The sequence below is a fragment of the Myotis yumanensis genome, unplaced genomic scaffold, assembly GCF_028538775.1.
Source record: "Myotis yumanensis isolate MYYU_CA2020_CCGP unplaced genomic scaffold, mMyoYum1.0.hap1 SCAF_24, whole genome shotgun sequence".
Classification (NCBI taxonomy): Eukaryota; Metazoa; Chordata; class Mammalia; order Chiroptera; family Vespertilionidae; genus Myotis; species Myotis yumanensis.
The window spans coordinates 1,627,597-1,649,063 of NW_027223775.1; the positions used below are offsets into that span (position 1 = coordinate 1,627,597).

At 47.2% G+C, this 21,467-nt stretch overlaps 1 non-coding gene across 1 annotated transcript; it reads right to left on the minus strand.

Moving 5' to 3' along the window:
• Positions 1–873: 873 nt before the first annotated feature.
• On the minus strand, positions 874–980 carry LOC139000677 (U6 spliceosomal RNA). Its single transcript, XR_011469670.1, has one exon. It is a non-coding gene; the product is annotated as a U6 spliceosomal RNA (small nuclear RNA).
• Positions 981–21,467: the final 20,487 nt, after the last annotated feature.

The following is a 21,467-nucleotide window of genomic DNA, read 5'->3' on the forward strand; positions in this document are numbered from 1 at the left end:
GACTTCCTCAAACTTTTATATCATTCTGTATGCAATTTTTTCCCTACTTATACTATTCCTTTCAAGGTTGAGGACATACAAAATGTCACAGGAAGGAGGTCAACAATTGTTTTGCAGCCTTGGTGGAGGTTCCCCAATCCTTTTTTCCATTTAGGTTTTCCAAGGAGAATATGTAAATTGTTTACCCTCGCTAACTGGAAACAGGGCAGCATGCCATGAAGAAGTAACACACTGCTTCATTTATTTTTTTAATCTTTATTGTTCAGATTATTACAGTGGTTCCTCTTTTTCCCCCATAGCTCTCCTCCACCCAGTTCCCACCTCACCCTCTGCCCTTACCACCCCACTGTCCTCATCCATAGGTGTACGATTTTTGTCCAGTCTCTTCCCACGCCCCCCACACCCCCCATATTCCTTTACCCCCACAAGAATTGTCAGTCCACTCCCTCTCTATGCCCAATTCTATTATATTCACCAGTTTACTCTGATGATCAGATTTTTTTATTCACTTGATTTTTATTTTTTTTTATTCATTTTTTTAAAAAATATATTTTATTGCTTTTTTACAGAGAGGAAGGGAGAGAGATAGAGAGTTAGAAACATCGATGAGTGAGAAACATCGTAAGCTGCCTCCTGCACATCTCCCACTGGGGATGTGCCCGCAACCCAGGTACATGCCCTTGACCGGAATCGGACCCGGGACCCCTCAGTCCGCAGGCTGAAGCTCTATCCACTGAGCAAAATCCGGTTTCGGCAATTCACTTGAGTTTTAGATTCACTTGTTGATAGGTACATATTTGTTGCTCATAATTATTATCTTTAACTTTCCTTCTTCTTCCTCTTCTTAAAGAATACCTTTCAGCATTTCATATAAAAAATATGGAATGATTCACGAATATGCATGTCATCCTTGCACAGAGGCCATGCTAGTCTCCTCTGTATTGTTCCAGTTTTAGTATATGTGCTGCCAAAGCTAGCACAGTTCTCTTTCTTTTTTAATAACTATATGTATTATTTAGAAACATTAAGATCTCATTATGTTTTTAAAAGAATGAATGAATGCACTCTTTCATGAGCCAATAGTCTTATTATTTTTTAAGTTTATAATGGTCTTATTATCCATCAGTGAGTGAGATCATGTGGTGTTTTTCCTTCATTGACTGGCTTATTTCACTTAGCATAATGCTCTCCAGTTCCATCCTTGCCCTTGCAAATGGTAAGAGTTCCTTCTTTTTTACAGCAGCATAGTATTCCATCGTGTAGATGTACCAAGGTTTTCAAATCCATTCATCTACTGATGGGCACTTAGGCTGTTTCCAGATCTTAGCTATGGTGAATTGTGCTGCTATGGACATAGGGGTGCATATATCCTTTCTAATTGTTGTTTCTGGTTTCTTGAGATATATTCCTAGAAGTGAGATCACGGGGTCAAATGGGAGTTCCATTTTTAGTTTTTTGAGGAAACTCCATACTGTCTTCCATAGTGGCTGCACCAGTCTGCAATCCCACCAGCCATGTACGAGTGTTCCTTTTTCTCCACATCCTCTCCAGCACTTGTCGTTTGTAGATTTGTTGATGATAGCCATTCTGACAGCTGTGAGATGGTACCTCATTATTGTTTTGATTTGCATATCTTGGATTATTAGTGACTTTGAGCATGTTTTCATATGTCTCTTGGCTTTCTAAATGTCCTATTTTGAAAGGTTTCTATTTAGGTCCTTTGCCCATTTTTTTATATATTCTGTGGCTTTGGGGTGAAGTGTTCTGAAGATGTCAATTCAGTCCATCTGATCTAGTGAGTCATTTAGGATAGTTGTTTCTTTGCTGATTGTTTGTCTAGAGGATTTATCAGGTGATGTCAGTGGTGTATTAAATTCCCCTACTATGATTGTATTGTTGTCCATTTCTCCTTTGATATCTTCCAGGAGTTATATATATATATATATATATATTTGGATGCTCCTGCATTGGGTACATATATGTTTATCAGGGTTATATCTTTTTGTTTTAATGATCCCTTTAGTATTATGAAGTGGCCTTCCTTATCTCTAGTTCTGGCCTTCACTTTGAGGTCTATTTTGTTCGATATAAGTATTGCTACCCCAGCTTTTTTTTCATTTTCCTTTGCCTGAAAGACATTTTTCCATCCCTCCACTTTCAGTCTCTGTGAGTCCCTTCTTCTGAGGTGGGTCTCTTGTAGACACAAATGTATGGGTCATGTTTTTTTTTATCAATTCTGCCACTCAATGTCTTTGGTTGGAGCATTTAGTCCGTTTCCGTTTAAAGTTTTTATTGAAAGGTCTTCTTAATAGCCATTTCTTTTTTTCTGTGGCTGTTTTCTTTCTGAGCTTTTTATTTCTTCTTTTTACACCAGTCCCTTTAGCATTTCTTGCATTGCTGGCTTGGTGGTGATAAACTCCCTTAGCCTTTTTTTGTCTGTGAAGCTTCTTATTTCCCCTTCAACTTTGAATGATAGCCTTGCTGGATAGAGTATTCTTGGATTCAGTCCTTTGCTTTGCATCACTTTGTAAATTTCTGTTTATTCTTTTCTGGCCTGATGTGTTTCTCTTGAGAAATCATTTGATAATCTAATGGGAGATCCCTTAAATGTAACTTTCCATCTCTCTCTTGCAGCCTTTAAGATTCTCTCTTTATCCTGAACATTTGCCACGGTAATTATGATGTGTCTTGGCGTGGGTCTTTTCGAGTTCACCTTGTTTGGGACCCTCTGTGCTTGTGTGATTTTTTTCTTCCCCACCTCTGGGAAGTTTACTGATATTATTTCTTCCAATAGGTTTTCTAAATCTTGTTCATCTTTCTGTTGTTCTGGCATCCCTATTATTCGTATGTTGTTTCGTTTCATGTTGTGCCATAGCTCCCTTAGGCTCTCCTCCTGTCTTTTAATTTTCTTTCTCCAATTGCTGTTCAGTTTGGGCGTGTTTTGTTTCCCTGCCTTCTAATTCCCTAATTCGGTCCTAGTCTAATGTTGAAACTTTCAATGGTGTTTTTTATTGCAGCTATATCACTCTTCATTTCTTCTTGGTTCTTACATAATTTACTGATTTTTTTCATCAGTTTCTTCTTGCTTCTTGCATAAGTTGTTGATTTTTTCCTCCATCCGGTTTATGCCTTCCAGGACCCTTAATCTGAATTCTTTTTCTCTCATGTTAGCTGCTTTTCTGGCGAGTCTTCCTTTTCTTTCCTTTGGGGGTTTCTTTGTCTACCCATGTTTGGTCGTACTACCATATCTAGATGTTGAGTCATTCAGGGGCTGCTCCTTGGGTGGCAGTGACTCCTTGGGCTGAGGTTGCTCCTCAGGCGATTGTGGTAGAAGTTGCTCCTCAGTTGGTAGCAGCTCCTCTGGTGGGTGCTGTTCACAGTTGTGGTGGCTCCTCTGGCTGGTGGGGGGAGGCTTCACACACAGCTGCTGTTCCTCAGACAGAGGGTGTGGTGATCAGGAGGCTGCTGTTCCTTGGATGGGGGCGGGCTACACAAGCAGCTGCTACTCCTTCGAATTGTTCCTTTTCATCCCACACTGCTTCATTTTGTATGCAGTTCACTTCAAAGAATTTATGCACTTATGGTCAAAGGCACATTGGGAAATTTAGGGGCAAGACTTCAACTCACAATCCAAACACATTGCTTTTATGTGTTTGTAGTAAAATAAGACAAGAATTCCCATTTTGTGGAAAACTTTATTCTGAAGTTTGTTTGTTTTTAATTTTATTGTTTATGGTATTAGAAATAGTAGTACATATGTCTCTCTTTTTATTCTTTTTCCCTAGCGACCTCCCCCAGGCCTCTGCAACCCCCGCCCCAGTGTCTTGCACTGTCTTGCACTTTTCAGCCTGTGCTGAAAAGGTGTCAGTGATGCTGAAGTATTTATTTAAAATACAACTGAAGAATAATATTTTAACTTAAGTAATTAATGATGAATGAATATGAAGGCACATTCTCTGGAAATGGGCTGAAATTCAGACCTTAGTATTATTTCTATGTTTCTCGCTGTCAAATGCTCCTTCTGATTAAAAAATGTTAATATACCTGCCCTGGCCACTGTGCCTAAGTGGGTGGAGCATCAGCCTTGGCATGGCAGGATCCCGGATTTGATTCCAGGTCAAGGGCTTGTCCCTGGGTTCTAGTTAACCAATAGATGTTTCTCTCTATCTCTATCCCTATCTCTCTATCTCTCTATCTTTCTCACTCCCACCTCCACTTCCATGCTTTCTGTTGAAATAGGACAACAATAGAAAAAAGTCCTCTACTGTGGATTAACAACAACAAAACACACAGATACATCATGCCACGTACATATAATAAAACCAACATTGAAAAACTTCTCCAGCCACCTAAAAGTGACTGAAAATCCCAGTGCACCAATGTCTGAAGGGAAAAGAGATTGAGAGGCTGCAGGGCCATAGCACAGGTTTAGAGCTGGTAGGGGGCTCGAAAGAGGCCGCTGACCCTGCTTCTAGCCTGAGTGGGTCCTTATGGTACCAAGCCCCAGTGTTAGTTTTCAGAGTGGTGTTGTTGCCCTTATCAAAGGAAGATCTGCTTCTGCAATAACATAGAGGCCCCCAGCTTTCCCCTACTCTTCTCCTGTTCCTCTGCTCCTTGCTCATCCCTCCCAAAGGAATGATGGTCATCTTTCATATTCACTGTGCCAGGTCCTTCCCTGCCCCAGACTGAGGGTCAACGTATGTAGCAGCAGGAACAGACCTTAACCAACTAGAAGCACACCCTGCCGAGAGATTCAGAGCTACAGCCCCGCTGGGACTGAGAACACACCATGCCCTGGGATGTCTTGGAGGCTTGGGCCCAGTGGCCTCCTCTCAGCACCACATGCAGGTGGCTGTGATTTTTGTTCTGTGGGCCCTCTGCTTGTGCTTAAGCTCGGCAGGTATTGGGAAGTGGAGCAGCAGTGGCAGGAATCACTCCCACCTCCACAGCAGCGCTAGTAATGTTCGGAAACCAGGATTAGGCCGAAGCCATCAGTCGGACATCCCCTGAAGGCTCCGGGACTGCAAGAGGGTACAGGACTGGGTGAGGGACTCTTCCGAGTGTACAAAGTTCATGCACTGGGCCTCTAGTATTAGAAATAAACTACAATAAAATGTAACAAAATTCAAATACTTGGAGGCTAAATAGTCTGTTATTAAATAACTAGAGGCCCGGTGTATGGATTCCTGCATGGAAGCAGTCCGTTCGGCCTCCCCAGATGGGGGCCCATCAGGGCCAGGCTAGCAGGGTTCAGTGGCCACTGGCATTTAGCCAGAAGGCCACGCCTCCAATCTGTGTGTTAGGGGAACATAGGGGTGGTGTTTACCAGGGGGAGGAGCTATAGGTGGTTTTCTTTTCCGTCCCGCCATGAAATGGTTATTGGGGACAGATGGGGGGTCAGGCTGGCCAAGGCTATGGCCTATCAGGGCCTGGATAAGCCTGGTTGGCTGCTGCAATGCAAGTCTTAGCCACCGTTCATTCTGGTCATTCTGCCATTACAGTAGCAGGGATGTTGTGTATAAAGATAGATGACTGGGTCGCCAAAGAGGTCAAAGAAGAAATCAAAATCATCCTGGAAACAAACGACAATGAAAACATAAAAATCCAGAATGTATGGGGCACGCTGAAAACAGACTTAGAAGGAACTTCATAGCATTACAAGCCTAACTCAAAGAACAAGAAAAACAGTTAACCAATTATCTAACTCTACAACTTAAAGTGTTAGAGAGCAACAAGAAAAGCCCAAACTGAGCAGCAGGAAAGAAAATGAAGACCATAGCACAAATAAATGACATAGAGACCAAAAAAACTGCAAAAGATCAATAAGACCATGAACTGGTTCTTTGAAAGGATAAACCAGATTGATGAACCTCTAGGTTGGTGCACCAAGAAGCAAAGAAAGAGGACCAAAATTAAAACAATCAGAAATGAAAGAGGAAGAATAGCAAAAGACCCCACAGATATAAAAGGGATTGTAAATAAATACTATGAACAACTCTACTCCAACAAACTGATCAACTTTGAATAAATGGACATATTTCTACAAAAATACAACCTTCCTAAACTCAATCAGGAAGAATTAAACATCTGACTATGCCAATACCTACTAAGGAAATTGAAGTGTCAAAAAACAAGAAACAACAACAAAAAAAACAACGACCTTGCAGCAGACAGGAGCCTGGGCCAGATGGATTCACAGGGGATTTTTACCAAGTTTTTAAAAAATAAAATAAAACTAAGACCTTCTTCCTCAGACAATTCTATAAAATTCAAAGGAATGAGCATTTCCAAATACTTTCTATGAAGCCAGCATAACTCTAAGTCTCAAAACCAGATAAAGACAATACAAAGAAAGAAAAATGCAGGCCAATAGATCTCTGATGAACATAGATGTTAAAATCCTCAACAAAACTCTAGCAAATCAGATACAACATGACATTGGAATGAGCATACAGCATGACAAAGTGGATATATTCTGGGGAAGTAGGATGATACATCCAGAAATCAATAAACGTGATGCATCACATAAGCAAATTGAGAGATATTCATATGAATTGATGCAGAAAAAGCATTTGATAGAATCCAACACCCAATCCTATATAATAAGAGAGAAACATGCAAATTAACCATCCCTTCGCTATGCTCAAGCCACACCTACAAGCCACGCCCACAAGCCAATCAGGAGTGAGTATAAAAATTAACCCAACTAAGGTGATGGTGGCCACGGAGCTGGAGCAAGCAGAAGGCTTGGGTTGCTCCCGGCGATGGAGGAAGCCAAGCTTCCCACCTGCCCTGGCAAGCGCTTGGCTCCACTCAAGGCTAGAAATTTTCAATTATAGAAGATAAATAAATCCTGATACCTGCTTCCAACCACACCTGGGCTCTGCTCAAGGCTATAAAGTTTCAATTATAGAAGATAAATAAATCCCAGAAAAACAGAAAAAGAGAAAAAGGAGAGGCTGGGAGCATAGGTTGCCCGGGGACCTGGCAGGACTGAAAATGGCCATCAGCCCCTCACCCAGGCTGGCCAGGCACCCCAGAAGAACTGTCCTACCCTGAAGGGGCTGTGAGCAGCCTGAAAATGGCCCTGAGCCCCTCACCCAGGCTGGCCACACACCCATGTGGTGAGAGTCCCCGCTGTGGGGCTTGGCCAGCCTGCAAACATTCATCAGCCCCTCACTCACGGTGGCCAGGCACCTCAGTAGGGACCCCCCACCCTGAAGACGGTGTGGCCAGCCCGAAAATAGCCCTCAGCCCTTCACCCAGGCGGGCCAGGCACCCCCATGGGTTGAGGGTCCCCACCGGAGGGCTTGGACAGACTGCAAAAAGCCCTCATCCCCTCACCCAGGCTGGCCAGGCACCCCAGCAGGACCCCCACCCTGATCAGTACACAGTTCAGGGCAAACCAGCTGGCCCCCACCTGTGCACCAGGCCTCTATCCGCCTATATAATAAAAGGGTAATATGCAAATTGACCCTAACAGCAAAACGACTGGGAATGACTGGTCAATATGACGCACACTGTCCACCAGTGGACAGACACTTAATGCAGGAGCTGCCCCTGGTGGTCAGTAGTCTCCCACAAGCAGAGCTCTGCTCAGCCACAAGCCAGGCTGACGACTGCCGGCACAGCGGTGGTGGTGGGAGCCTGTCCCCACTCCTCAGCACCACTAAGGATATCCGACTGCAGATTAGGCCTGCACCCTCTGGCAAGTGGATATCTCCCGAGGGCTCCCGGTCTGCCAGAGGGAGATCTGACTGCCAGCTTAGTCCTGATCCCTCAGGCATTGGGCCTAAGCCAGGAGGTGGACATCCTCCAAGGCTCCCAGACTGCAGGAGGGCACAGGACGGGTTGAGCGACCCCCCGCCCCCACCCACACCGAGTGCACATATTTTTCTGCACTGGGCCTCAACTTTTGATAAAAACTCTCAGCAAATTGGGAATAGAGGGATCATATCCTGTATATGACAAACCTACAGACAACATCATACTCAAGGGGCAAAAACAATTACTCTAAGAAGAGGAACAAGAAGGGGATGCCCCCTCTTGCCACTTCTGTTCGACAGAGTACTGGTAGTGCTAGCCAATGCAATCAGACAACAAGAAGTCAAACAAGGCACTGGAAAAGAAGAAGTAAAACTGTGATTCTCCGCAGATGGCATGGTACTGTCCATAGAAATACCTAAAGAATCCATCAAAAAACTAGGAGATTTAATAAATGAATTTGGCAATGCAGCGGGATACAAAATTAACACCCAGAATTCTATGGCTTATTAATACACCAATAATGAATTTACAGAAAGAGAAACTAAAAAAACAAAAAAACAAAAAATCCCATTTACATTTGCAACAAAAAATTAACATATTTAGGAATAGGCTTAACTAAGGAGGTAAAAGACCTGTTCTTGGAAAACTACAGGAAATTTAAAAAGAGATAGAGGAAGACCAAAGCAAATAGAAGCACACACCGTATTCATGGATTGGTAGAATCAACATCATTAAAATGTTCATACTACCCAAAGCAATCTACAGTTTTAATGTATTCCCCATTAAAATACCAATGGCATATCTCACAGAACTAGAACAAAGACTCCAAAGTTCCTATGGAATTAAAAAAGACCACAAATAGTCACAGCAATCTGGACAAAGAATAACAAAGTTGGAGGGATCACAATACCAGATATCAAGCTATATTACAAAGCCACCGTTCTCAAAACTGCCTGTTACTGGCACGAAAACAGACATATAGACCAATGGAACAGAACAGAGAACCCAGAAGTCTTCCCAAGCCATTATGCTCAATTAATATTTGACAAAGGAGGCACAATCATAGAGTGGAGTCATAGTGTCTCTTCAATAATTGGTGTTGGACAGATAGCACAGATACATGCCAAAAAAATGAATCTAGACCACCAACTTACACCATACACAAAAATAAACTGAAAATGGATAAAGGTCTTAAAGATAAGTGGGTAACCATGAAAATCTTAGAAGAATCCATAGGCAGCAAAATATCAGACATATGTCTCAGCAATATCTTTACTGATACAGCTCCTAGGGCAATGGAAACTGAGGAGAAAATAAACAAATGGGACTGGATCAAATTAAAAAGCTTCTGCAGAGAAGAAGAAGCCAACAGATACAACAACAACAACCAAACAAGAAAGTCCACTGCCTGGGAGAAGATATTTGCTAATGTTATATCCGATAAGGGCCTGATCTCCAAAATGTATACTGAACTCATTCGTTTAGACAAAAGGAAGATGAACATTCCAATCAAAAAATGGGCATAGGACTTAGACACTTTTCGAAAGTGCACATACAGAAGGCCAAGAGACATATGAAAACTTGCTCAAAATCACTAATCATTCAATAGATGCAAATCAAAATGACAAATGAGATACCATCTCACACTGGTCAGAATGGCTATCATCAACAATTCAACAAACAACAAGTGCTGGCGAGGATGGGGTGTCAAAGGAATCCTCTTGCATTACTGGTGGGAATGCAAACTGGTGTAGCAAGTATGCAAAATATTATGGAGTTTCCTCAAAAAATTGAAAAAATGGAGCTCCCATTTGAACAGTAATCCCACTACTAGGAACATGTCTCAAGAAATGACAAACACCAATCAGAAAGGGCATATGCACCCACATATTCAGAAGGAAAGCCAGTGAGAATGAAAGAAATGAGATGCAGATAGCAAAGCCATGACCTGCAGGCCCAGAGAATGAGCCCTTTTCTTGGCTTTGTTCTCCTACGCCTTGGATCTGCAAGAATGGAGGGTACAGTCCCCTACAGCCATAGGCCTTCCCCTTGGCTCCAGCTTGGACCTCAGAGACCTTCCAGGTTGGGGTGCCCCCTCTTGCCCAGATCCTATGAACCTGTTTATTATTACATTTTTATTTCTCATCCCAGGATATGTTTAATGCTGAGAGAGGGGGGGAGGGAAGAGAGGAGAGAAGAGAGAGGAAAGAGGAGAGGAAAGGAAAAAGAGGAAGAGGAGGAGGAGGAGGATGAGGAGGAGGAGGAGGAGGAGAAGGAGGGGGAGAGAGAGAGAGGAGAGAACCCTTTCTTCCCTGAATCACCCTGACCAGGAATCCAACACAAAACCGAGGTGAATTCCCTGACCTGCCCGACTAGCAACCTCTGGTGTTTGGGACCAAGCTCCAGCTCATGGAGACACCAGCCAGTACTGTCACTGTCCATTCTGCCAGGGGCAAATGTGTACCAGTCTGTAAGTGACACAGAAAGCAAATTCGCCATGTGCAAACTCTGGCGCTTGCAGCAATGGGAAGAGCAGGTGGTGACAGCCAGGAAAAGGCCAGAGAATTATATGTACTTCAGAAGGGGGTCAGGGAGGAGTTTGTATGGAGGGTGGTGGCCGGCAGTGGTGCTGGCGAAGGGAGGGGCGGAGCAGAGTGGGGTCCAGTGCAATCTCGCTCACTGATGGAAGTTCATGTGCAAAGAGCAGCTCGTGCATGGCCAGCGCACCCAGCATAGCTGGTGCATCCTCCTTTCCACGAGGTGGCCCAAACCCCCTGTGGAGGAGATGCACCCCTTGAAACCAAGACTATGCCTGAAGGATCCAGATAAGGGACCTGGGGACATGCAGTGAGTGAGCTCCAAGCACTGCCACCTGCTTGTTGGCAGCTGCCCAGTTCAGGACCAGTGCCACCTGATGAAGGGGTTTGCGGGGGAGGGGGCGGGTCCTGCTGGGTCAGTAGACTGCGGATCTCGCCAGCACTTTGTGTCAGAAGTGTACCCACAAGGGCCCTTCCGTTGAACACAGGAGCTTGTGTGTACGGGGGCAGGGCGGGGCGTGGGAGGGACCACGCAGGCCTGGGCAGGAGGGGTGGCGAGGTGACATCCACGTTAAGCGTGACGCTGTGCAGAAACGGAGGCCCTAGGAGGCGAGGGCCCAGGTGCTGCTGGGGCGGAACAGCTACTGGACATGGACCTTCTCTCCCAGGTGGTGGAAGCTGAGGCTGGGGACAAAATGAGTGTGGCAGAGGAGGCGGAGTCCCAGGTAGAAGCAGAGGCGAAGCCTGAGGAGCAGCGAGCAGAGCCAGGGCCCAGTGGGACAAGCAGCCGGCCCATACTGGAGGCGCTGGCGGCACTTCAGGACCAGATGAGCACCGAGAGTGCCCGAGCCAGCAGGGCCTATGTTCACGTGAAGCGCAAGACCTCTCGGCGTAGAAAGCCCATTCTTGAGTGCAGAAGGGCTATCATCCAGTGCATCCCCAACTTCTGGGCCCAAGCTGTATCCTTGCCTGAGCCCTTCTGGCTTCACTGCTGACAAAGACCACAGGGAGTAAGTGGAGGAGGAGCCAGGAGAAGGTGAAGGGGAGGAGGACAGAGGAAAGGGCCTCCCCTCCCCGGTGGCACAGCACTGGGCGAAGCGAGGGCCGGCTTCTAGGTGTCAGGCCAGGAAGTATGGGCACAACGTACCACGCCACAATCAGACAGTGGAAGGACACCTTTTCTGGGCAGTGGAAAGGTCCTTGGAGGTAGTGTTTTTTGTTTCTTCCTTTTTGACCAAAAAGCTCAGTGGAAACACTCAGCTCGTGTTAGCCAGGTTTAAGCCAAATGCTTCCAGTGTCCTCTCTCAACACATCAGATGCCCATAGGAATTCCGGGCAGGCTTCCTCCCTCCTTCCACAGTCCCACACACAGGTATACACAAAGGAGCAGAGGTACACACACACACACACACACACACACACACACACACCCTTTTATTGCAACTCTTGTGCAATAAAAGGCTTATTTCCAACCCGGAATGCAGCCTTTGTGACCCACAGGGATCTCTAGAAGATGTGTGCTGCCACTGTCTCTGGAGACCATACATTCCGTGTCAGCGAAACCAGGGACAAGGCCAGAGTACATGCAGACACCCTGAGCCAGTGGTTCTCAACCTTCCTAATGCCACGACCCTTTAATACAGTGCCTCATGTTGTGGTGACCCCCAACCATAAAATTATTTTCGTTGCTACTTCATCACTGTAATGTTGCTACTGTTATGAATCGTAATGTAAATATCTGATAGGCAGGATGTATTTTCATTTTTCGCGACCCACAGGTTGAGAACCGCTGTCCTAAGCACTGCGTCATTTGCACAGGCACACAGAGGACAGCGAGGGCTCAGAACATGTCTGGAAATGGACCCTCCCATTGTTAAGGCTGGAGCTCAGGTGAACATGGACCCACAGGTACCATTGTTGTGAGCATGTGTGGAGAAAGGTAGGCGGTGAGGAGGTTGGAACAGGGGCAATGTCTGCCATCCACGGCCGACTCTCATATGCCCCCAGGATGGCTCCGTGGCTTTTAGCTGCCCATTTGGTTTCACAGCCTCTGAGAGCTCCTTGACCAAAAGCAGATCCGGAACCACCCTCAGATATCAGCCATCATCGGTGACGAAGATGAAGACCTGCTGAACTACTTGATCAGTGTGGAGGTCAGACTGGGAGGCAGAGTGGAGCCTGGGATGGGGGCTTGGGCACCCGGTGGGACGTGTCTGAGCAGAAAGAAGGGGAGGGGAGGTGGGTGATTCCTGCAAGCAGGCTCACTCCAGAAGCTGGCAGACGAGACACTTTACTAGTTGCATCTCTTGGCAGGTGAAGGAAGTGAGCCTTCCCAAATACCGCTGCAGGTTGATGTTTTTCTTCCGGAGCAACCCCTACTTCCTGAACGAAGTGTTCATTAAGCAATATGATGTCAGCCTTGCAGGTGAGTGACAGTTCCCAGGATGGGCCTTTGGAAGAGCAGGCAAATGGTGGGTGGGTGAGGATATCAGGCCGATGGGAATCCAGCCTTCCAACTTCCTTCCTGCAGGGTACAGGGCCTCTCGTTCCACTCCAATCCTCTGGTTCTGGGATTATGAACGTGGAGCCCCCAGCCGCCGGCAAGATACAAGCAGCGTCAGCTTCTTCAACTGGTTGTCTAAACATACCCTGCCCGGGTCAGGCAACATTGCTGAGGTGATACTGCTCTGGCCACTGTCAGAAAATGTGGTGGTGGAAGCCCCACGTGCGTGAAAAGCAGACTAGCAGACTGGTCTGGTCCCCCTCTGCCCTGTGTTCCTTCCTAGATCATCAGCGAGGACCTGTGGCCCGATCCTCTGCAGTACTACCCCGCAGATGCAGGACCCAGAGGAGGGAGCGGCAGAGGGGACCTGTTGGAGAGAAGGAGCCCTCCTGCTGGGCATTAAAAGGTGAGTAGTTGCCCCTGTGAGTCTCCTTAGAAAAGTAAATGCGGAAAACCAGGCCTGGGTAAATTGGAGGTACCCTAGTGCACCCGGAATGTGTGTGAGAGCAGCTAAGGGAAACTGGTGCCCACAGAATGTAAGCAGATGGGGGCGCTGTAAGCACCATGGCTTTCCGGATGACTGGCCTAGGGCCCTGGGCACCAAACATGGTTCTTTATCATGTTTCTGCAATCCTGTTGTCGGTGCTTCTGCCACCCACTTGGGCCTCTTGCCACTCCAGCGGAGTCCTACCTTCCCAGGCCTTACCCGTTTTCAGTGCCTCTAATTCACGTTTCTTTCAGTTGTTATACCCACTGCTCAGTTCCCCTCAGCTGAGCCCACCATGTTGGCAATGGCAGCAGGATCTGGACGAGAATATTGAAGTCCTGGGGTAGGAAAATTAAACAAGCCAGGAAAAGGCAAGGTGTACTGACTGTGGACATGTGCTGCAGAGGGGCCCAACACACCTTCGGGCGCATGCCAGTGCCTGTGAGTGTGGGTGTGAGTGTATAGAAGGGGACACTCCAGATTCAGAGGAGATGGAGCAGAACATCAAATATGGCCCCGAAGGACAGAAACTATGCAGAGTGTGCCCACACACCAAGGTTGGCTGAGGGATTCTGTCCATTCCCTTTACACAGGAGGAAAAGAGGAGAAAAGGATCGCCTGCGGAAGAGTCAGAGAGCATATGCCACCTAACGTGAGTGTCACTGAAAGAAACATAAAGAAGCTTGCAAGGTGTTGCTGTCTTTGTGTTGTTGGTAGAGGGAACTGTAATAGTATTGGGCAAAGACCTCACAAGGGGCTGTGGAAGCAGCATCTGCTGCATTTCAGCCTGCCTGGAAAGAGGCAGGGCTACACAAGAGGAGACACCAGGCCTCGGAAGGCCTTCTGAGGCTGTTCCCTTCTTTCAGGGTGTTGTCTGGGAGGAGGAAGGAAGAATGGCTGACTTCTGATGACACGTATTATAGTTTGCCCAGGGGACAGGGACCTTGTACACTACAGGAGTGCAGGGGGCGGACTTTAGATCCTGACCCTTAGGCTCTCAACTCCCTTGGCTTGGGCAGTCACTCACATAGACATGCCGTGGTCAGTCAGAAGACAGCTGACCTTTTCAAGATGGAGGCACTGCTCAACAGAAGCCCTGGCCCTGTCCTGTGAGTGTGAATGTTTACAGGTAGAGCCACCCTCCCTGTGTGGGGCAGGCTTGCAAGGAAGTGAGCATGGCTGTGGGTCAGAGGAGAGGAGTTACACGCCAGGGAGGGTGCTAAGGCCTGGGTGTATGGAGGCAGGTGCGCACGGCAGCACCCTGCATGGGTTGCACTTGGGAAAGGGAAAAGGTCAAAACTATGTCAGTAGACCAAAGCCTTCCTTGTACACAGGCAACCACATAAGCCACTCAGAACATTCTGGGGGGTGGGGGGAACCTCAACACAACAATGTTTATTTTCCTGTTAAGCAAGAATGAAACGTGAAACCAGTTCCCAAAGAAGGCAATCACATGAACAAAACTTGCCTTTTTTAAAGGTGGGGGACTGGCATGCCTTTCTCCATTCCAGTTTTCACACTCAGCTTTTGGGGAGGATTTTGGCGTGTGAAAGTGGATGGGCTTCCTCAGGAACCTTGGGCTGCAGGGGCCAGGTTCATACACCAGGGTTGTGACCGAAGGGCGGGGCTGCACAGGGAGTTGCCCACTGCCCTGTCCATGATTGGAAGAGGCTTTTCAGGAGCCCACTCAGAAACAGCAGGATAGCCCTGGCCAGGTGCCTTCTGTACCACATGTTCACATGACCAGCGCCTTGCGTGAGCCCAGTGTGCACACACTCGGCACTCCAGGGCCTGGATGCATGCACCAGTGAGCAATCGCCTTGCCTGGACTCAGCAGGCTCTGCACCGCCTGCTCCTTCACAGCACAGGTCTCAGAGCCAGGGGGCATCCAGAGTCAGGCTGTGTTGGGAGACTGAGGGCTCCTGGGGCCCTGCTCTTCCTCTCAGTTCAGCTGGGGGGCCTTCAGCTGCAGGGCGGCTGGGGCCACAGAGTGGATCCCAGGGCCTTTGGACCAGGCAGGACCAGGCAAGCAGGATGGCCCAGGAGGATTTTAGCTTCACGTTGGTGCATGAAGGTGGTGATGCCCAGGACATAAGGGCACAGAAGGTTTGGAGGAAAGTTTTAGGGCTGGAGAGGGAGGATTTCATGCAAGTGAGGGAGGCTGAGACCCTGGAGCTGAGGTTGGAGGCAGGCCAGGAAGTTTGGCTAGATCTTGAGTGGGGGGCAGGGGAGGACTGGGTGGCTGCAGAGCAGTGTGTGCAGGGAGAAGAGAGTGAGGTGCAGCAGGGAACCCAGAGTGAGGAGCAAGGGGAAGACAAGGAGGGCCTGGGGGAGGAGTTGCAGGCACAGGCTCACTTTGTCCTGTGGACAGAGGGCCTTCTGCAGGTGGTACCATGGCAGGCCACTTGGGCGGGAGAGGGGGTTTTCCCGATCTGCAGGTGGGGAGGCAGGAGGAGGTGGTGAGTGAAGAGCTGAGGCTGGAGGCACAAGTGACTAGGGATCTGCAAGGGAGTGACCACCAGGAGGAGGGGTGGATGGAGGAGCAATTAATTGTAGGAGAACAGTTTGTCCTGCAGGTGGAGGTGGAGGGCACCATGGAGGCAGTGGAACAGGTGAGAGAGTTGGGAACCTCAGTCAGAGGTCAAAGCAGAGCCAGAAGAAGAGGAACCAGTGCAGCAGGAGCAGACCCAGTCAGGGCCTGGGGCCAAGTTAACCTGGTCCCCTCTGGAGGTGCTCCAGGCCCTTCAATTGGAGATGGAGCTCATGAACGAGCAAGCCAGCAGGGCCTTCTCTCAGCTCAGGCAAAGGACTCCGCAGAGGCTCAAGCCCTATTTTGAACTGAGAAGCCTCAATATCCACCGCATGCCTGGATTCTGGCTCACAGCTGTATCCTTGAGGGTAGCGGTGCAGGATCACAAGGAGCATGGGACAGTGCAGGAGAACAGTGTAAGCGGGGATGGTTCCCATAGAAAAGATCATTGAGGACAAGGTCGATGCAGTTTTCCCCAGTCTGGCCCAGGGTCCTGGAGACACCCTCCGTCTTATACAGGCCCCATAGAAGCGGTAACTGGGGCCCAGGGGCAGAGCTCCAACACAGAGGCACACATACAGCAGGGGCTGAGGCCCAATGACAGGGCTGTGTGGCACTGGCTCTTCTAGGACTAACTAATGCTGCCCTACAGGCCGTCTGTAGTCCAATTCCTCACTCAGAAGCAAGGAATGTGTGATGTGTTGCCTGCCAAGTCCTCAGCACAAAACAATCTGGTGGGCATCAGGGTCTGTCAGGAAACAGAGTGGTGATGTGCCCCTTTCTGCCTTTCATGGAGAAGGAGCGGCCTTAAGGGAAGGAGAGGCCAGGCCAGGCTGTACATTCTAGCTGGTCCATGCCCAGCTCCCAGGGTGCAGGCTCCTTGACCCAAAGCAGTTTGTCAACCACCCAGAGTTGTCGACCATGATCAGCGTCCAAGATGAAAACATGCTCGGCCACATGTTCGATTTGAAGGTCAGGCCGCCTGCTCTAAGGAGTGGTGTAGGGGAGGTAGGGAAATAGCCTGTCCCTGAAAACAGCTACAGGCCGTGCCCTGGGCTGCGACTTGACTCCCTGGGTCCACTTTTCTGCAGGTGAGGGAAGTCAGGCAGACCTGGGGTTGCTGCACCATTAGCCTGTACTTCCGCAGCAACCCCTACTTCCGCAACCATGTGATTGTGAAGGAGTATCTCATCACCCTCATAGGTAAGAGGATGCTCCCTGCATGGGCTGCACCTGGTGGTGGGCAGGGTGGGAAGGCGCTGTGCCCAGCTTCACATACCCCTCTCCTGCAGGATACAGGCAGTCCCGTGCCACCCCCATTCAATGGTACCAGCATTGTGAACGAGAAGCCTACAGCCACGGGCACCAGGACAGCAGCCCCAGCTTCTTCTACTGGTCCTCTGACCACTTGGTGGCAGGATCTGGCAGGATTGCTGAGGTGGGATGTCCCTGGCCATGCCAGCATACAGCCACCTATGTCCGCCTGCTGCTTGGGTTTCTATTCGGGTCCCTGTGCTCTCCTGACCCAGGTCTGTTTGCCCTACCAGATCATCGGCAAGGACCTGTGGCTCCATCCCCTGAAGTACTATGAGAGGGCCATGGCCCCCAGTGAGCGGACATGATGGGTGAGGAGGGGCTGCCTGGGCTCTCCCCCACTGTGCTGCCAGGTTCCTGGGCCATTCCTTTTCGCTCACAGGGACACGTGGATGCTGGGAGGGATAGAGCCTGTGACACCAGGTCCTCATGGTGTGGGCATGAGACAGGAACCACCTGCACAACAAGGGCAGTGCAATTCCAGTTCAGGCAGAGGGGGGTTAGGCAGGAGGCGGGAGTGTGCATGTCCACTGTCACTCAGAGTCAAAGCAGATTCCTTGAGCCACTCCTCTGAACTCTCCCTCTAGGCTGCCCAAGCACCTTCAGGCCTTGCCACCTGCCCCTCAACAGGGGCTGGCATGGCATGTTCTTCCTATACTCCTTTCCACAGGTGTCTGCCAATCTTCCTCATGCCGAGGCCTCGGCTGCTGTGCTGCCAAGCCATGTTGCTCTATTGCTGCCCACCTCATCAGCTATTTCCCTAAGGTCTCCTCTTCCTCCTGGGGCCAGTAGGATAGGCCTGCTCCTTATCAGTATCTTAGGGTGCAAAGTGTGGGCCACAGAGTTGGAGGAACCCTTGTTTTTCAGCCTTGTCTGAGGTTTTTCAATCTTTTTATCCATTTAGGTTTTCCAAGGAGATACCTAATTTGTTTACCCTCTCTAACTCGAAAACAGTGCAGCATGCCATGACGAAAAAACACACTGCCTCATTTTGTATGCAGTTCACTTCAAAGACTTTATGTACGTGTGGTCATGGACACATTGGATGATGCAGGGCCATGAATATAACTCACCATCCAAACACCTTGATTTGTATGTTTGCAGTAAAATAGACAAATTTGATTTTGTGGGAAACTTTATTCTGAAAATTTTAACACTACAAATGTTCAAATTAAACATTTAAGTATATTGTAATTAAATGAACACTTATGAAAAAACCTTGAATAATTCAAATTTTGCATTCTATCTAGAAATTTCATAAAGGGAACGATAATTCTTCCTTCTTCCCCAATCCCACCATTTGCTTTTAGTCATGCTTCAATAACAGAAGACAATTTCTTTACAAATTAAATGTAAACCATAACTTAGCATTATGTTTTTTTATTTCTGTGTATACTTGCTTTGTCACAGGGGCTTCCCCTATGACTCCTCCAGAGGAGCCCAATAGTTTAGCTACTGTACTGCAGGATTCACTGTCTCTGCCGTAGATGGTGAATCCTATGATCGCCACCAACATCATGCTAAGGACCACTTACAGAGGAGTCCCATCAGCTGTTGCAGTAATTGCTATGCCCCCTCCATCATATCCATCTCGTCTGAGGCTGTAATAATCATCACAGCGACTCCTTCCACCATAAGTCCGAGGGGCCCTCATGTTGGTGATGCTCCACATGAGCCTCCTGTAAAGTCAGTGACCAAATAAGAAACTTTAACATTTTAACAAATAATTTTAAGTCAGTATGACATGACCCTAGTAAAGTCTTAAATAGTTGGAAAACCTATGCTTTTATAGCCCTGTGCTAAAAATATGTCAGTAATTCTGAGGCTGGCAAGGGAGCTTACATTTATCTAAAATACAGCTGAAGAATAATGTTGTGACAGAAATAATGGATTATGAACATTTGTGAAGGCACATTTTCTGGAAACAGGCTGAAATTCTGACCCTCATATTATTTTTATGCTTCACACTGTCAAATTCTCATTCTGTAAAAAAGAAAAAAGTTAAAATAACCCCCTGGCTGGTGTGCCTAATTGTGTTGAGCACCAGACTTTGCACTGAAGGATACCGGGTTTGATTCCAGGTCAAGGGCATGACCCTGGTTTTCAGGGTCCCTTCCTGTCCCTGGATGGGGATTGTACATGAAGAAACCAAACAAAGTATCTTTCTCACATTGATGTAGAGCTCTCTCAGCCCAACTCCCTCCATACCACTCTCCCGAGATCAATGATATATATCCTCAGGTAAGAAAACAAAAGAAAAAGAAAAAGTTGTACTTTGTTTCTTCAACAGAGACAATAAATGAGTGTGACCTTCACCCCTGAAAGAATTGTACTGTTCCACATGAGCTACTAAGGAAAGAAAACAAGACCTCCAAGATAATACAAAACCCATAGTGCATATAGTCCTCCCTGTGGCAAATGGAAATAAAAGTAGAGTAAATCACAAGGCGGCCTTTAAATCCAATCCTGTCACTTACACACAGTCTATCTGGACACTTACCATAGCTCTCATATGAACCTCTGTAAGAGCCTCCAGTTCGATATTCAGAATAACATCTACCAGGACTGCTGCCACAGCCATCACGATCACTACGTTAAAAAACACGGTATTAACTATGTCCAAGTTAACAACTGCAGTTTGCTACTGGATAAAAAGAGAGAAGGCTTTTAAACACCTGTGTCTCCTACAGGAGTGCTCATCTCCAGGACCTGAAAGGCCATGGTCACGGTGTGCATCTCCCTAGATGGTAGGCCATACTGCTTCCTGACCCGGGAACCTGGATCATCTCTGCCGGAATAACTGAAGGAAATGAAGCAGAAGTATTTTGAAATCACCTTCTAAGATACAGAATAGGGACACACTCTGACTACACAGATAGCAAAATGCAAATGGGCAGAAGGCTTCAAGAGACATTTCTCCAAAGAAGACACAAACAGCTAACAAGCTCATGAAAAGATGGGTCATTAGGGAAGTGCCAATCAACCAAAATGAGATACTTTATTCCTAAGTAGGTTCCAATGTTTGAAGATGAAAATATCAGGCAATGTCAGGGATTTAGAACAACTGGAATGCTGTGCACAAGGAACAGAAAAGTGACAAGGTCTAGCTGTTGTTGAAAATAATGGAAATTAAGACTCTGAATATACTGCATGCTACTTAGTTGGTCAATGGAAAATATTTAGTGTTATGATAGAAGAGTTTCACCTCACCAACAACAGTGCCTAGTACACATTAGGTGTCCTTACGTTTTGTTGTCAGTTACCGATAAGTAGTAGTGCCATCATCATCTCTTGGAGACAAATGGCACTTTCTCCTGGAAGGGATTGGCTCTTTGCAAGGAATGCCTCTATAATTCTCTCTCACACGTGACAGCGGTTCTGTAAATGACAAATACTTACGTGAGGATATCACAATGGAGATCAATGTTTTAAGGAAAAAGCAACTATTCAAAGCACCACTTTATTTCCTCTCTCAATGAAAATGTTTACGTTTCCTCTAAGACTCCAATAGGCTCAAGGTTAAATGCACTATAGAATGTTATTCTGGAATGAATTATCTTTTGCCATCTTCTCCTCCCTGTATATCTTCCTTAATTTCTTAAATTACCATAGGTGGGAAAAACCTGTCCACTTCTGAACAAAGTGCAAGCAATTTCCATGATGTCCACATACATATTTATCAGTTCCTCCCTATATATTGACAAGCATTTGTCAACTTTTCTCTTTCTCTACTTTGCACTGTCTTTCTCCCAATCTCTTGTCGACTTACTAAAAGCTTCTTAATCAACCTGCTACACCCACTCTCCATGCACTTTCACCTATGAAATAATAATTCCTTCATTATGCAAGTATTGAGTTATTAGCATCTCAGTTAAAACACTTTCAATAGCTCCCGGAAGTCCATAATATGCCCAGTTATGCCCATTCAATTTCAAAATCAACTTTCTCACTTACCTAAGAACATTTCATTGTGTACTTTCAAAAACATTTTGGAGAGAGGAAAAGCCTTGTGCTCGTGTTGTGCACTTGGGTATATCTATATATCCTATCTAATAAAAATGCAAATTAGCCATCGCTCTTTCACAAAGATGTCAGTGGCCACAGAGCTGGAATGAGCAGGAGGCTTGGGTTGCCCCTGGCGATGGAGGAAGCCAAGCTTCCCATCTGCCCTGACTGGCTGTGGGCTCTGGTCAAGGCTACAACTTTTCACTTATAGAAGGTAAATAAATCCCAAACCTCTGCTTCCAGCTGGCGCTGGCCTCCACTCAAGGAGAGTCTGGGAGCCTGGCAAGCCGGGAGGAATGGCCATCCTGAAAATGGCTCTCAGGC